Genomic DNA, 17,614 nt, shown 5'->3' on the forward strand with positions numbered 1-17,614 from the left:
TTTTTCATGTTTCAGCTCTTCTTGTGTTCTGCCACTCACAGTTCAAGCATAATCCTTTGCTTATTTCTATTGTCACTTTAGCTACCTTTCCCATCTATGAACTGATGGCATTAAAGGCATCCTCTTCACCTTCACTTATTTGTTTATTTCTTTTCGACTTAAAATGCAAAAAAACCATTCAGGCCTCTTGAACCACATTGCTTTCCATCCCACCTACTTAACACTAGCCTAATTATAGGTGGGGTGGCAGGGTGGAGATATATCTCTGCCAAAGGAGATACAAGGCGCTTTTTCCCTCCTCTAGCCTGCAGGTTACCTTTCAGCAAGGTGTAGTGTCTGCTTAGTTTCCATGGGGGGTGGGGGGGGGGACATACAAACTTCCTTACAGAGGATTCTGGGATTGAACTCTGAACTCCAACACCTCAAGCTATAAAAGCATTGCACTGACCGCTAAGATACCGTGGCACCAAACTCCATCCTGCCCATGCATCACCAACTCTGCGAGTCACTTTTTCATATTTCCAACAATGCTTTAATTTTGTTTTAATTCCCACAGGGGACAAGGCCATATTCCAGAGGTGCAGTCGTAGCACACTACATGCCAGACAACAGCTGGTACTCCCTCACAGTTTTACTCATTGTGAAATTTTGTGCCATGAAATAGACTTCCTAAGTTCAACCCCATCTGCGTTGGCAAAAGATCAATGAACGGGATCAAAGCCAGGAATGTTCAAGTTCAGCTTTAATTGTCATTCCACCATATATGAATACCCAAATGACCAAACGAAACACTGTGACTCTGGGCCAGTGTGCCAAACACGTTACCAAAAGTTGGGCATAAAACAAAGCACATATAGCACATTTAAGACAGTTGTAAATTATAGTCACACAAAAAATATATATAGTCCAAGCTCCAGAGTCCATGAATGATGCAGCAGCCTGCAATCAAACACAATACAGCTTTGTATTTTGCCAAGTGAACACAGGAGGGCAGCTCTGATGCCAGCCTCGATGCTGCACCACATCGCCTCCAAAACTGACTCACCTGGACTGCTGCAAACAGGCGATACATACGGCTTCAGGCCTAGTCCTTACTATGGCCCAGGACACGCAGCTCTCCCACCATCTGTCTCTCCAATAAATCAGTGACTTGCAATATACCACATTACCAATGTCCAAAAGGGTCTTGCAGTCACAAGAAAAGCAACTAAGATAATAGCTTCTGTTAGACTGCACAGTGCCTTCGCACACTGATGCCTCTCTGTAGCAGACAACAGCACGTTGGTGTGCAAAGGTAGTTGATCTATAGATGAGATTGGATGAAATCAAATGGGAGCACAAGCTGTGGGATCAGTAGCCTATTTCTGCTCTTGTGCAATAGGTTAGAGTTAGAGCTAGAGTCAGAGAGCACTACAGCACAGAAACAGGCCCTTCAGCTCATCTCATCCATGCTGAACCTGCTAAATCTCACTGCTTTGCACCCAGACTATAGCATTCCATATAGTAAGTGCTTGTTTTAGAAACATAGAAACATAGAAAATAGGTGCAGGAGTAGGCCATTTGGCCCTTCGAGCCTGCACCGCCATTCAGTATGATCATGGCTAATCATCCAACTCTGTACCCTGTACCTGCCTTCCCTCCATACCCCCTGATCCCTTTAGTCACAAGGGCCACATCTAACTCCCTCTTAAATATAGCCAATGAATGTGCCTCAACTGTTTCCTGTGGCAGAGAATTCCACAGATTCACCACTCTCTGTGTGAAGAAGTTTTTCCTAATCTCGGTCCTAAAAGGCTTCCCCTTTATCCTCAAACTGTGACCCCTCGCTCTGGACTTCCCCAACATCGGGAACAATCTTCCTGCATCCAGCCTGTCCAATCTCTTTAGGATTTTATACGTTTCAATAAGATCCCCCCTCAATCTTCTAAATTTCAACGAGTACAAGCCTAGTTGATCCAGTCTTTCATCATATGAAAGTCCTGCCATCCCAGGAATCAATCTGGTGAACCTTCTTTGTACTCCCTCTATGGCAATGATGTCTTTCTTCAGATTAGGGGACCAAAACTGCACACAATACTCCAGGTGTGGTCTCACCAAGGCCTTGTACAACTGCAGCTGTACCTCCCTGCTCCTGTACTCGAACCCTCTTGCTATGAATGCCAGCATACCATTCGCCTTTTTCACCACCTGCTGCACCTGCATGCCCACTTTCAATGACTGGTGTATAATGACACCCAGGTCTCGTTGCACCTCCCCTTTTCCTAATCGGCCACCATTCAGATAATAATCTGTTTTCCTGTTCTTGCCACCAAAGTGGATAACCTCACATTTATCCACATTAAATTGCATCTGCCATGAATATGCCCACTCACCTAACCTATCCAAGTCACCCTGCATCCTCTTAGCATCCTCTTCACAGCTAACACTGCCGCCCAGCTTCGTGTCATCTGCAAACTTGGAGATGCTGCATTTAGTTCCCTCATCTAAGTCATTAATATATATTGTAAACAACTGGGGTCCCAGCACTGAGCCTTGCGGCACCCCACTAGTCACCGCCTGCCATTCTGAAAAGGTCCCGTTTATTCCCACTCTTTGCTTCCTGTCTGCCAACCAATTCTCTATCCACATCAATACCATACCCCCAATACCGTGTGCTTTAAGTTTGCACACTAATCTCCTGTGTGGGACCTTGACAAAAGTCTTTTGAAAATCCAAACATACCACATCCACTGGTTCTCCCCTATCCACTCTACTAGTTACATCCTCAAAAAATTCTATGAGATTCGTCAGACATGATTTTCCTTTCACAAATCCATGCTGACTCTGTCCAATGATTTCACTGCTTTTCAAATGTGAAATTTTCTAAAAGTTGATGTAATCCATCATCTGTTAAATTCCACTATTTTTTTCTTTCTGGACTTCTCATTATTCCCTCAGGCTTGTTCAGCTGTTGGGCTCCATTTTATTTAGAGATAGAATGCAGAACGTGCCTTTCTGGCCCAATGAGTTGCGCCGCCCAGCAACACTAGCCTGATCACCAGGCAGTTTACAATGACTAATTAACCTACTAACTGGTAAGTCTTTGGACTGTGCTAAGAAACTGGAGCATCCAGAGGAAACCCATGCAGTTAATGGGAACGACAGCAACGGAACTGAACTACGAACTTCAATGCCCTGAGCTGTAATAACGTTATGCTAACAGCTATGTTACCATGACTCCTCTATGGTTTACTGTTGTGGATGCTTTCCCCAAAACTCTCTCACAATTAAAGCAAACGGTAATAGCCCATGGATCAACCATAATTTTACCAGGGTCTGCACAAAGGCTGCCACTTTGAACTATTAAAGGCTCATTCTGATTTCTCTGTCTCTTGCTTTCTTCCTCCCTTTCTCTTTCACTCTCTCTCTGTCTCTCTTGCCCTCTCATTCACCTTTTTTCTCTTGAGAGAGAAGAGATAGATAGAGATCGAGACACTTAAAACCCATTAAAATCCACAATTTTCAGCAAGGAGAAGGGTTTTGCAAGCAGTCAACGATTATGTATAATATCTATCTATCTATCTATATATCTGTTGGTTGTCTGTTGATTTCGACAATGACGATAGGAACCTGTGCTAAAATGGGAAAGTCCTTGCACTGGGGCATTTCCACTCTCTCGATCTCCGAAGCCCTATTCCAATGATACAGGAGATCATCAGAACTGGGGACCTTCTTAGTTGCAGATGATGACTGTGACATCTTCTATGCCTTGCCATGCCCTTTGCTTTCCACAAAGCACTGTAGAACTACAGGTGATCTCATCCACCCAGTCCACCAGAGCTGGCTCCGCATGCTAGGACAAGCATGTCACTATCTCACCTGGGTATGAGGCCTACATGCTACCCTCACCTGGTTTAGCCCACCTATTGAAGCAGCGTACTGGCATGGGTCCCCTGTCACATTCAAAGAGCTACTTGGAACCACAGGGGAGAGCTGAGTGTCTGGTGGGGACCAAAGGTGGATGAACTGTCCCAAGGGGGACACAACAAGCTCCTTCACAGAGGTGTTACCCTCCCTGAACACCCCATACACTGGTACACTATAGTACCATGCACAGGCCTTAGAGACATATATGTATGTAGCTAAGGTGCCTAAGGCTTCTGCACACTACTGGATTTGTCAATGAGAAGGGGAGAGTGAGTTTATAAATCTGGCAGGAGCAAATGATGTTGGGAATGTCGAGGGTAGGCGGCATGGGAGGGTGTGGGACAGGTGGCAGCAAAGGAGCGCCAGAGGCAGGGATGGAGGAGGTGGTGCAGGTGTAGACACACACAGTTCTGAAACACCAGGCAAGGATATTTGATTCCAAACAATTGGTTTATTGATCAATACAGAATGTTTCTCTGGTTCTTCCCACTCCCTCCCCTTTCTCTTCCCCTTTTCCCGACCATGATAACTTCTCCCTGTCCCCTTCCCACTCTCAGTCCACAACAAAGACCCATATCAGAATCAGGTTTGTCATCACTCACGTATGTCATGACATTTGCATTTTTTTTGATGTAGCAGTACAGTGCAATACGTAAAATTACTACAGTACTATGCAAAAGTCTTAGGTACTCCAGCTATATACTGTATACGTACCTAAGACTTTAGCAGAGTACTATTAATATGTGTATATATATAAAATGTGTTAAGAAAATAAAACAAAAATCAAAGCTAACGCAGTTACAAATTATTCAAAACATTAACCTGAGCGTTTGGAATTCACTATGGTAAAGCACATGTCAATTAACCAGTTGATAAAAAGCCCATGGAAAATAAAACAGAATGAATGAAGTAGTAGAGTTTAAAAGGAATTTTATTTACTATGTACAGTGAAACAACCCCCATTAAAATCACTGGATTTGTGAATCTGCAACAAGTTGATCCTGGTGCAGGATATGAGAAGTGATGCTACAGCATAAATCATGGCAAATGTCACCAATACTGCACTCAGCATGAGGCCTATGCTTCTCAACATATGCATTGAAGTCTGAGCTACACTGTTGTTTGAAAGACTATAAATATCAGCCGTTCCAGCATCAGCCAGCAAGTTAGTTACTTACTTAAACCCAATTCCCACTGCAGGGGCGGAGGCCACAAACAGTTGCTCACCAGAGTCCTTTATCCTGGGCCAGTCTTTCAAGTTGTCCACAGGCGTAGCCCATCTTCTTGTTGGCAGATCCTTTCTCTCCCAGGGATGAGGTCTTTGGGGCTTCTGTTAGCAGTTCTGTAGCTCTTTAGTTTTTAATGGGATGGGGTTGTTAACCCCATGTCCAGCCCTCCCCCTTTTGCAACTGGGCTTGGGTCCACCCATTGTGGAGTTAATTAGCCAGCAAGAACAGACTCAAAATAATCAGAAGCAGCTGAGGAAATACTTCTGCGTTAATGAATGAAAATATATTTGTAAATTTAATCATGAAATATACATTTTGGAAATAGGAGTAATTTTAACCATACTTCACTGGAGTTAAAGGAGGAATGGTCCAACATTGCTTTTGTTGTCATGACACAATAAAAGATTTGCAGATTTATCTGTGGATTTCCACTTTGTACCATATAGTCTACTGTACAATATAGGACTACTTTATGTTGTAATAATACATCGTATTAAGCATGCACTATTAGGCACATATTGATCTGTACGTGGTCAGTTCGGGTTCTGTAAGTAAAAAGCCCCGTTAAGCTAGCTCCAGTCTCTAGCATTTTTATTTATAGTTTTGTTGTGTAACCCAGCCACATACACAACAAATTGGTGACGAGGTTAATGAACCTGCATCGAATCGGAACGCCGTGTTTTAATTGATAACGGCACTCAGAAGAGGCAGAGTGAGGCCACGAGTTTGAAAAGAAGCAGGAGTTCAGCCGAAGTCGGGAACGTTGGGAGACTAAAAGACACGGTTGGAGCCGCGGCGCGTCCAGGCGAGACCACAGCCGGCGCTGAACCCCAGGGTTGAGGGTCTGCCTGCCTCAGAAGGGAGATTTAAAAAAAGAGCGACACACGCATCTAGCCAGAGTACGCTCGCGATGTTAGCGGAAAAAAAGGTCTTGTGAGTTGAAAAGAAAACAGGGGACCAGGGTTAAATTAATGAGGGACTGGGGCTAAATTAAACAAGGATAAATTAACACAACAAGGATGGGGTTAATAGGAACCATTACAGCATTTGATAGTGGCATTGAAGACTGGGAAAGAATAGAGTTATATTGTGATGCTAACAATGTTAATGAAGAAAAGAAAGCCAGTGTCATACTTACTGTAATGGGCGCGAAAATATACTGCCTGCTACGGAGCTTGTTAGCCCCTGAAAAGCCAGCTGACAAAGTGTTCAAGCAAATAGTAGACCCTCTCCAACAGCATTTAAACCCCAAACCACTGATCATTGCTGAAAGATTTAAATTCTATGATCGGAATCAGAGCAAAAATGAAAGCATTTCTGAATATTGTGCTGAATTGCGCAAATTATCAGAATATTGCCAATTTTTAGCCACAGGGTGGTGAATCTATGGAATTTGTTGCCACGGGCCAAGTCATTGGGTGTATTTAAGACAGAGATTGATAGGTATCTGAGTAGCCAGGGCAGCAAAGGTTATGGTGAGAAGGCGGGGGAGTGGCACAAAATGTGAGAATGGATCAGCTCATGATAAAATGGCAGAGCAGACTCGATGGGCCGAATGGCCGACTTCTGCTCCTTTGTCTTATGGTCTAATTTGGAGCTGGTTTATCAGACGCATTGAGGGATAGGTTAGTGTGTGGCATGCACTGTGAAACCACACAGAAGAAGCTCCTATGTGAAAAAGACCTTGGGTTCGAGGAAGCGCTAAACATCTCAATATCATTAGAAACAGCCCCACCAGGTACTTTAGAGATACAACAAAAATCTCTGGAATATGCTACGAATAAAATATCACTGAGCAGAAATGAAGGAGGGAAATGTTACCGTTTTGGAACAGGTCACATGACCCTGATGGTTGTTGGTTTAATGACAAAGAATGCAGAAACTGTGGCAAACAAGGCCACGCTGGCAGAGTGTGCAAAGCTAGTAAACAGCAGGAAAAGGGCAAAATCCAGGGAAACAATAAACCCCAGGAAGGAAAATACAAGGTACACAAAATGAAAGAAGGCAGTTCTGATGAAAGCAGTTCCAATGAAAATGACTGAGATGAAACTGAGTTGTTTTGTCTGCAACTTTACAGCGTGAAAGAGACAGATGATCGAAGAATAATATGGATCACTCCACAAGTGGCAGGCGTGAGACTGAAAATGGAGTTGGATACAGGCTCAGCTTTAACAGTGATCTCTGTACATGACTACAAACAACTGTTTTCTCACATACCTCTGAAACGAACTAAACTACTGCTAAAGACTTACACAGGACAGAAAGTGCGCCCCGAAGGTAAAATTAAAGTGACAGTGACCTACAGAGACAAAACACAGCAGCTGAACCTCTATATACTGAAAAATGGAGGACCACCATTGCTGGGACGTGAATGGCTCAGGAAAATCCAGTTGGATTGGCACACCATCAAGGCACTAGATGTGTCAACAAAGGAGTGAAGCTCGGCTGGGAAGATATCTGCAGCTCTCCTCTCACCCATTGTCGACTATTGCAATGACGAGGAGGAGCTAGACAGCATTGACAATGAAGCCGAGCACAGTATCCGTGGCCGCGACTCGGATGAGGATTCGGAGGATGCAAGGGAGACAGATATTGCCAATAAGCAGGATGATGAAGACTACCTAGAAGTAAAAGAGCAGATGTACCAGGAGAAATTGACATCTCTGAAAAGACAGCTACAGCAGTTACAGGAAGGCACTTAGCAGGAGGATCAGAGAAGGATGAAGGAACTAAATCAACAGTACAAGGAAGGAATACGAATTGCAGAGCTTTTTCTGCAACTGGAGACAGAAAAAGTGGAAAGGAATTATATTAGAGAGAAGAAAGAAGTGGAGAGAGCACAGGAGCGCCCACCTCAGACCGGCCTGAGCCGCAACCACCTCACGCAGCCCGTCAACAGCATGAGTGAGACCGAGACGGAGCAGCAATCCAAACAGCAGCGGCAGCAACAGCCAGACAAACCCAAACCCCCGGGGAGAAGACAGTCATCGCAGCAAAGGTTCTTGGAACTGTAAAGTGGTTCAACGTATGGAATAGATATGGATTCATCAACAAGAATGATACAAAGGAAGATGTGCTTGTACATCGGACTGCTATAAAAAAGAATAATCCATGGAAATACCTCCGCAGTGTTGGAGACGGTGAAACTGTGGAGTTCGACGTAGCGGAAGGCGAGAAGGGTGCAGAAGCAGCAAACGTAACTGGTCCCGGAGGAGTTCCAGTCCAAGGAAGCCGATATGCTGTGGATAGAAATCATTATCATCATCACAACCCTTGCTGCCCAGGTCCACTACGTAATTACCAACAGGACATTGAAGGTGGAGAGAAAGGAGATAGATCAGAGACAGCAACAGGTGGAGAAAACCAAGATGATCAAAATCAGCAACATCGCCCTGCTTACAGAAGACAGCGTTACTCACCTTACTTTGTTCATCGTCGCTATGGTCGCTGCCCACAATATAGCAACCAGCCTCAGGGAGAAATTACTGAGGGTGGTGAAATAAATGAAAACCAGGTTGCTGGGGAAGAAGGTAAACCTAACAGAGGACAAAATCAATTCCATGCAAACAGAACAGCTTTTGCTCAAGGTAAATTTTGAACCAATCATTTCCACCATTGAGAATCATACACTTAATCCTTTGCCGGAAAGTTCCTTTTGCATGTACATATTTTAAATCCTCAGCCAATGTGTCTTGTTTTTCACAAAGTTGGGAAACAGCATCAAAACAGAGGCGAATTCTGGCAACAAATTGTAAGGTTTCTATTGTTGTATTTTCACACTTGTGCTGAATGTGCACCTGAAGGAATTCTCCCTCTTGAGTCCGACAGATGGCACTGCAGGTGATCCTTAATATCAGCAAAACTGTACTTTAACAGCAGCTTAAGAACAATGGTACGAACAACATGATTTTGATCAACTGTGAAATCAAATGGTGAAGGATTAATGGTAAAGTACTGATCTTTCTGCGAGTCATTGGATTGCCCCGACTTTTAGACAATAGACAATAGGTGCAGGAGTAGGCCATTCAGCCCTTCGAGCCAGCACCACCATTCACTGTGATCATGGCTGATCATCCACAATCAGTACCCTTTTCCTGCCTTTTCCCCATATCCCTTGACTCCGCTATTTTTAAGAGCTGTATCTAACTCTTTCATGAAAGAATCCAGAGAATTGGCCTCCACTGCCTTCTGAGGCAGAGCATTCCACAGAACCACAACCCTATGTGTGAAAAAGTTTTTCCTCAACTCCATTCTAAATGGTCTACCCCTTATTCTTAAACTGTGGCCTCTGGTTCTGGACTCCCCCAATAACTAGCAGAGACTTCAGATCACCAACCACTTCTTTTGTTGGTGACAAGTCACCTTTGAAGTAGACATTTGCAAAGATTCAGCATGTCATCTAAATCTTTAACAAACTTCTATAGATGAGCAGTGTAGAGTTGCAAAATTACCTGGTATGAAAACACCGGAATGGAAAAGCTTACAAAAGGTAAAGGATACAGACCATTCCATCACAGCTAAAGTCTCCCCACTATTGATCATTTCTACACAGAGTGCTGTCGTAGGAAAGCAGCATCCATCATCAAGGATTCCCACCACTCAGGCCATGCTCTCTTCTCACTGCTGCCATCAGGAGGAAAGTATAGAAGTCTCAGGACCCCACCACCAGGTTCTGGAACAGTTATTACCCCTCAACCATCAGCCCCTTGAACCAAAGGAGATAATACTACTCAACTTCACTTGCCCCATCACTGAACTGTTCCCACGTACTATGGATTCACTTTCAAAGACTTCACATCCTATGTTATTGATATTTATTGTTTACTTTTATATTTACTAATCTTATCTTTTTGTACTTGCACATTCGTTGTTTGTTTGTCTCGTGTGTAGTTTTTCATTGATTCTATTGTTTTTCTTTGTATTTACTGAGAGTGCCTGCTAAAAAGAATCTCAGGAGTGTATATAGTAATATAAATGTACTTTGATAATAAATTAACTTTGAACTTTGAACTTTGTTCTGGGGTGGGAGGTCCATATGTGGATGTGAGTGGGTAGAAAGGGGTTTCTTTTGCTGTTATTTTATTTTATTGACGTTGCTGTGTTATTCTGATAAATATTGTGGACATACGACGTTAGCACCAGAATGTGTGGTGACACCTGTGGGCTGCCCCCAGCACATTCTTAAGTTGTGATGCAAACAATACATTTCACTGTTTTGATTAGTCGGAACCTGAATCTGCACAATCAGAGCTGCTCGTTTTGTGTTTGTGCATGTACTAGGCAGTTAAAATAAAAACTAAAGACACTGGAAAAGCTCAACAGGTCAGGCAGCATCTATGGAAAAAGAAACTAAATTAACATTACAAACTTTACAGGACGAAGGCTTTTCACCACTTCAATTTCTCTTCCCTCTGGTGCAACCAGACTTGTTGAGTATTTCGAGTATTTTGTGGTTTTATCTTAAATATCACACATGCCTCTGAGGTAACCTCAGATACTCAGGATGGGTGGAGCTTTTCAGCCTGCCTGGATCTGTGGATGTCGTTAAAGACAAGTCGAAGAAATGCTCTTCATATCACTCAGTTCTTGTAGTCCAAGATATGAGACCTCTCAGCTGTTCTATCATTGCTGCTGTTACATAAATGTTCAATAAAACACACAAAAATTGTGTTGCTCAGATAACAAATGTGTATTCCAGTATATTTCAATGTTCAAAACTCAAACTAAATTCATTAACAAAGGACATATGTCAACAGATACAACCCTGAGATTTATTTTCTTGTGAGCATACTCAACAAATCTATAGAATAATAATAACAGAATTAATAAAAGACCACCCAACTAGTGCGTTCAACCAGAGTGCAGAAGACAACAAACTGTGCAAACTGGAAAAGATTAAACAATAATAATAGATAAATAAACAGTAAATAATGAGAACGTGAGATGAAGAGTCCTTGAAAGTGAGTCCGTTGGTTGTCGGAACTTCTCAATAATGAGGTAAGTAAAGTTATCCCCTTTGGTTCAAGAGTCTGATGGTTGAGGGGTAGTAACCGTTTCTGAACCAATTGCTGTGAGTCCTGAGGCTCCTATATCTTCTTCCTCATGGCAGCAGCATCATTTTGATTGTTGCAAAAGAGCAAATAGTGAAACTTGACATTGAGATCTAAATTTATTCAGCCTTTATTCCAACTCGGTTCTTAAACTGTTATCCAGTTCCCAATAGTATGGTAGACAAAACTACAAAGACCTCCATTAAGGATTAATGACATCTGCCTCAGCAAAGCTAATAGTGTTATGCCCTTTCTTCAGTTTTCATCAATTCATTTTGAACATTTCATTCTAAGCTGCCAAACATCCTTTTTTTTTGATATTGTTGTGGTTGCTGAGCTTGGCAGTTAGCTTGCAGACATTTCATCACCAGTCGAGGTGACATCCTCAGTGCGCAGTCTTTTACTCTGGGAGTGCTCACATCTATTTAGGCCCCTGTTCACTTGCGTCAGTCCTGATTGGCTGCCCCTTCAGTTGACCTTTGAATTCTCTTTGGTCTATGAACTCTTAAGAGCCAAAGAAATGTGTGTCAATGGAATGCAAACGCTGCAACGTCAAACGCCTCAACCCGAGTTACCAATATGCATCATCATCCTTTCTTTAATAATCAGACAAGCAATTGAAGGGACAACTAACCGGCTCATTAGTTCACTGCCAGAGATATCACTGAGGATGTGTTTTACCTCATGAATTAATAAATGATCTTGACCTTGAGTATGAGTGTGCTCACAAGGAAACAGAATTTTGAAAGCGAACAAAAAAACTTTGGAGAATAATGCATATTGAAAGCCCATGTGTTGAGTGGATCAGTATTGTAATGGGTAAGGCCACCAAAGGGAAAAGGCTGTTGCTAATCTGGAGTGAGAACAGCCATGATGGTATTACAGGCTTTTTGCCCAGCTCTTGCTAGTCGTTTACTAAAATATTCCAGAAACCGTTAGCAACACACACAAAATGCTAGAGGAACTCAGCAGGTCCGGCAGCATCCATTCAGGGGAATAACCAGAAAATGTCTCAAGATGAGACCCTCCATCCGGACTGGAAGAGAAGTGGGAAGAAGCCAAAATAAGAAGCTGGGGGGAGCGGAAGGGTAATGAAATGAGAAAAATAGGAGATGACAGTTGGGAGAGTTAAAAGGATAAAGAAGAAAGAATCTGTGAGGAGAGGACAGTGGACCGTGGGAGAAAAGGGAAGGGGAATGGACACCAGGGGGAGGTGATGGACAGGTGAAGAGAAATAAAGGAGTTAGACCATTCACTCTTGATACAGGGATGCTCTCTTCCCTGATGCTCTGGGCTCCCAACCAAAGGTTTGAGCATTCCACTCTCACGACCTCGCAGAGCAAAATGCCTGCTGTGGTTGGCCAAATTTTAAATTCCAGTGAACAGTATATTTTACAAATGTGAGTAGATTTACCTCTGGAGCGAGCGAAAGAGCATGTTCAGACATGAAAATTAGGAACAAGTGCAGGGCAAACTCCGACTCCAGCTTGCTCTATCAGTTGATAAGCCATGATGAAATGGTGGAGTAGACTCGATGAGCCAAATGGCCTAATTCTGCTTCTATGTCTTATGGTCTGATAAGATCATGGCTGATCTGACTGTAAACTCAATGCCAGATTGCTAATTATCTGTGGTAACTTGTAATTTTTCTTATCTACCCACACTTCAAAATTATTCAAAGACTCTGCTTCTACTGTGCTTAAAGAGAATTCTAAAGGCTTGAGATCATCTAAGAGCAATAAGAAATCACCACGCCTATATGTCCTAAATCTAAACCCTCTTGTTTTTAAATGATGACTTCTTAATTCTGCATTCTCCCACTAAAGAAAACATCCTGTCCATATTCACCCTATTAAGACCTTGGAGAGTTTCAATCAAGTTCACTCTCAGGTTTTTGACCCACAGAAGCCCAGCCTCTCTATACTTCAAAATACAAGCTGCCTACTCAGGGTGTCAATCTTCACTGAACTGTTTCCAGTGCATTTCCCTCCTTCCTTGAATAAAGAGCCCAATATTATAGAAAGTACTCCTTGTGGCCTCAACAATACCCTATAGAGCAGGAAAATACTTCTCCACTTCTGTGTTCACTTCCTGCAGCAAAGAAATAATAATATTCTACTATTTCTTTATCTAGCTTCAGCTGAATATCATGAGCCTTGTACACCTCTGCGGCAAGCCATAGAGCATTGGACTTCTAGGTTTCTCAGGCACCTGTATTTACCTATCGTTGTCATTAAGCCCTTGTGCTTGCTGTTTACTCTTGTCCAGTTAATTGTGACTGGCACAGGTTTTCAGTATTTCATGATTATGTAAAGCGGGCACCTGTTTAGCACTCATTGCGGGGTCCTTGTGTTGAGAATAATTTGTCTTGCAGTGTCACTCAGTCATGCCACCAATATTATATTGGAATTCCTATGTATAACCTCTTTTTCCTGTTCCTACATGGGAGTCTGCAGTTCCTCCACATCAGAGTTCAGTTGTTGCCAGCGCTCACCATGACACTGAATGTTTACCTTTCTGAAACATACCCACATTTCTCTATCTAAATAAAATCCAGCATCCTCTCCCCAACCGCTGAGTAACTGAGTCCCAATATGCCCAACAGTTCTTATGAGCTCTAATTTCATGGCAGTTTCTCAAAAAATGTACGAAGAGTCAACCACGTCTGTTGTATGGGGTTCACCCAATATTTGAACATTCAATGCTGAGCAAAGGCTTTACCTGAAAACACTGAAATTATTTGCAAAGTACTCACTTCTGAGTGTGAGAATTAAGCAAGTGAGTGCAAGTAGCAGGCATAATTATCGTCCCTGACGATGCACAGGCTGCTAAGTACCTGCCGCTCTCACAGTGTGTTGTGTACAGTGCAAGGCAGGGAGCTAAATACCTTCTCAACAATCCCCTGAACTGGAAGCTTTCTTCAAGGCTTTGAATGAGAAAACTTCATGAAACTGCAGAAAGATAAGTAAAACACATATTTTCATGATCAGCATTAAACAAGATAAAGCACGCATGCAACGTTCTATAGCTATGCTGTGGAGTGAACTTGTGGTGCAATGATAGCTTAAGAGTGATGAAGGAGGGAAAGATGGCGCAGAGGTTTTTGTGGACCTGGGCGACTTCTTCCAATTCATTTGTGCCACCATTTAAATCTCCTCTTCTCATGTCTTTTTTCCTTCTCAAGGTGGCTGGAGTCCTGTCAGACAGCTGCGCTCAAACTACATTCTTCATGGGTGGTGGTTCTCACTCTCAGAACTTGCTGAACGGCCCGGGGTTTCAGTATCTTTAAGAGCGGCCTGGAAGATGGGTGTCTTTGGCATGCGACCCTGTGAACGACCCAATTCCTCGCTGATGTCACAGCGGATTAAGACATTGGGACAGCAGGCGCACCTGTTGGAGGCCTCTCACGCTGGTGAATGAGAGTCTGCTGGATCTTGAGTCGGGGAACTCAAACAAATGATGCTGCAGATTGTAACATCGAAACAGTCAACTGTTGGCCTCCCCGCTCGCTGTGGTAGAGTGATATCTCTCTGTCCTTCACTAATGAGAGAGAGATTCTAACTGAGATATTGAAGTGTTGGAATGAACAATAATTTCTGATGGGCTCTATATCACGGTCTCTGGGGGCTTTGCTATTGCTGGCATGGTGGGTGGTGGGGTTGAAGAGTTTCCTGGAGCAAGTGGGGGGAGGGGAAGGGGGGAGGATTGATGCTTTTGCAGCTACTTGTGCATGGGAAGGGGAGGGGGCTTTAGGGTTCTAACGTTTTTCTGTCATTCATTATTTGGGTTTTTTTTTCGCTGTTTCATGGATATATGTGAAGAGTAAGAATTTCAGGCTGTATACTATATACATTCTCTGAGAATAAATTGCATCATTGAACCATTAATCCATTGAACAATAAACATAATACTTCCTTCAGAGTACGTCTACTAATTGCTTATCAATGTTAGGAAGGCTTAAGACCCACAGATATTGCTGTTTCAAGGGCAAATAGAGTGGATAGAGATGGATGTGTTTCAACCATGTTTGCTCCAAGTTAAAGTCCAAACTAATCTGTGCAGGAACATAGAACATAGAATAGTACAGCACAGTACAGGCCCTTCGGCCCACATTGTTGTGCCGACCCTCAAACCCTGCCTCCCATATAACCCCCCACCTTAAATTCCTCCATATACCTGTGATGTAATACCTTCCTTATATACCTGTGAGGAAGTGATGTAAAATAGAGTTTATGAACAGGAAATGATGTCTGTACAAAAAGAACTACTACAAAACTAACAGTGTCTTAGTCAGTCACAGTTAACCATGGATATTGCATCCTAGCTGTCTGGATATACAAGCCAGGGCAGTACCACATGGAGAGCTAGTTGTTGCCCATCTGATGAACTCAAAGGAATGACAGAGTTTGGAACAGTTTGGTGCCAGCAGTATTCCAGGAGTTCCCAGTCAGTGTTGAATTCAACTTGGGACTACCTCAGGGACTCCAGCTCTAGATTTTTTTCCCATAGTGTTTTACTCCAGAAAGACCTTGCCATGAGTGGAGAGAGCTGGAAGGCAGCGGAGGGTTGAGGTTCGGTCCTGCCAAAAGGTCTCAGCCTGAAACGTCGACTGTACTCTTTTCCATAGCTGCTGCCTGGCCTGCTGAGTTTCTCCGGAAATTTGTGCGCGTTGGAGGTTTGAGATCAGAGGTTTCCTTCTCCTAGATGAGCTGCCAACCATGGCTGACGAGCCCCATCTGCTCAAAGCGAGTGCTTTTAAAGTGCCAGTAACCTGCATTTGCCCTTCTCCTGTCAGTAGAAATAGTTCTGCTGGGCTTTGTAGCTGAGGCACACGGGAAGGACTAGAGTTAGACTTGTTTGTCAAAAGCTATTTGAGATGCACGCTATTGAGAGTATTTAATAGGTAGTGGGAGTTTGTCTTCATTACCACCCCCAGCTATAACAACCTTACGGATCCATCAGGGATAGACAGCTTATGCACTTCTGATGAAAAGATCAAAACAAAAAGCTGTCACCCAGATTTCAGAACAGGAAGTGAGTATTGTACAAAACAAATTGCATACAGAATGAACAGTGCCTCTAGAGGTAGAACAGAGAATCGCCAGCATTATCAATATACAGTGGAGAACAATGGGAATTCCAGATGAATGAAATTGCACCAAATGCACCCCCTGAGTTATGCCTGCACTCTACATTACAAAACCAATTTAGAATCAGAATCAGGTTAAATATCATTGTGCATGCTGTGAAATAGTCGTGAGTCCCGATGAACGGTTTCAGCCTGAACGTAGATTGTTTATTCATTTCCATAGATGCTGCCTGACCTGCTGTGTTCCTCCAGCATTTTGTGTGTGCTGTCATGAAATTTGTTCATTTGTAGCAGTACAGTGCAATGCATAACAAAAAAGCTATAAATTACAGTAAGAAATATATATAAAAATTAAATGAATGAAGCAGTGCAAAAAGAGATTAAAAAAATAATGAGGGAGTGTACATTGTCCATTCAGAAATCTGATGGCAGAGGGGAAGAAGCTGTTCCTAAAATGTTGAGTGGGTGTCTTCAGGCTCCTTGATGGTAGCAATGAGAAGAGGGCATGCCGTGGGTGAGAGTCCTTAATGATGGATGCCACCTTTTTGAGGCAAATGGATAGCAGATGTTTCAAGTAAATTCCTACATCAGTTTCTTAATTAAATTAAACAAGTGGTGCAAAAAAAGTCAGCAGAAAAAAATTAGCAAGAGGGCATGCCCTGGGTGTTGGGGGTACTTAATGCTGGATGCTGCCTTCTTGAGGTACCGCCTTTTGAAGATGTGTCACATGCAGTCAAAGCTAAAATTTAACCCCTTTTACTGTTCATAGGTATTCTGCTATAGCAGCTCACTTCACTTACTTCCACCAGTAGATTCCCTAATCCTGGCTTCGACATTCAGTTCCCTCCAATTATAGAGATATTGTAGTAATCCTATAGACAATTGTATAATAAATATATCCTACGTGCTAACATCACTGCAACAATTTACAATTTTGCAATTTTCATTTATGTTCATTCTTGGAAGTTCAAGATTAACAATCAGAAATATTCTGTGTATTTCAATTAATTGGTAAGGAGCTACATAATTTTGCATGTTCAACTTTCAATTATTGTAGCAGTGAAACAAATTATTTTTAATTATCTGTCACGGGCACTTGATGCAAAATAATAGCTGGCACTGTGTAGATTCATTTTCACCACTAGGGTTGGCAAGCTGGTTTTCTTTGTGCTATTTTCAGTCAGTAAGGTATGTGCGTTTTTTGAAGCAGGATACATCTGTCACTTCAAGAATCTTTATTTGAGGTGGCATTATGAAATGAAAGCAAAGTTGGAATCAATGTTTCCACTAAAGTTTTTTTTAGAGCTGTGCAGACCAACTGTTGCTCTGAGCAGGAAATT

At 42.7% G+C, this 17,614-nt stretch overlaps 1 pseudogene; it reads left to right on the forward strand.

The window, feature by feature from the left end:
* The first annotated feature begins 8,020 nt into the window (after positions 1-8,020).
* LOC134356750 (Y-box-binding protein 1-like) lies at positions 8,021-8,979 on the forward strand (annotated as a pseudogene).
* The last annotated feature ends 8,635 nt before the right edge of the window (positions 8,980-17,614 follow it).

This window comes from Mobula hypostoma, chromosome 1 (genome assembly GCF_963921235.1).
Source record: "Mobula hypostoma chromosome 1, sMobHyp1.1, whole genome shotgun sequence".
In the NCBI taxonomy this organism is placed as follows: Eukaryota; Metazoa; Chordata; class Chondrichthyes; order Myliobatiformes; family Myliobatidae; genus Mobula; species Mobula hypostoma.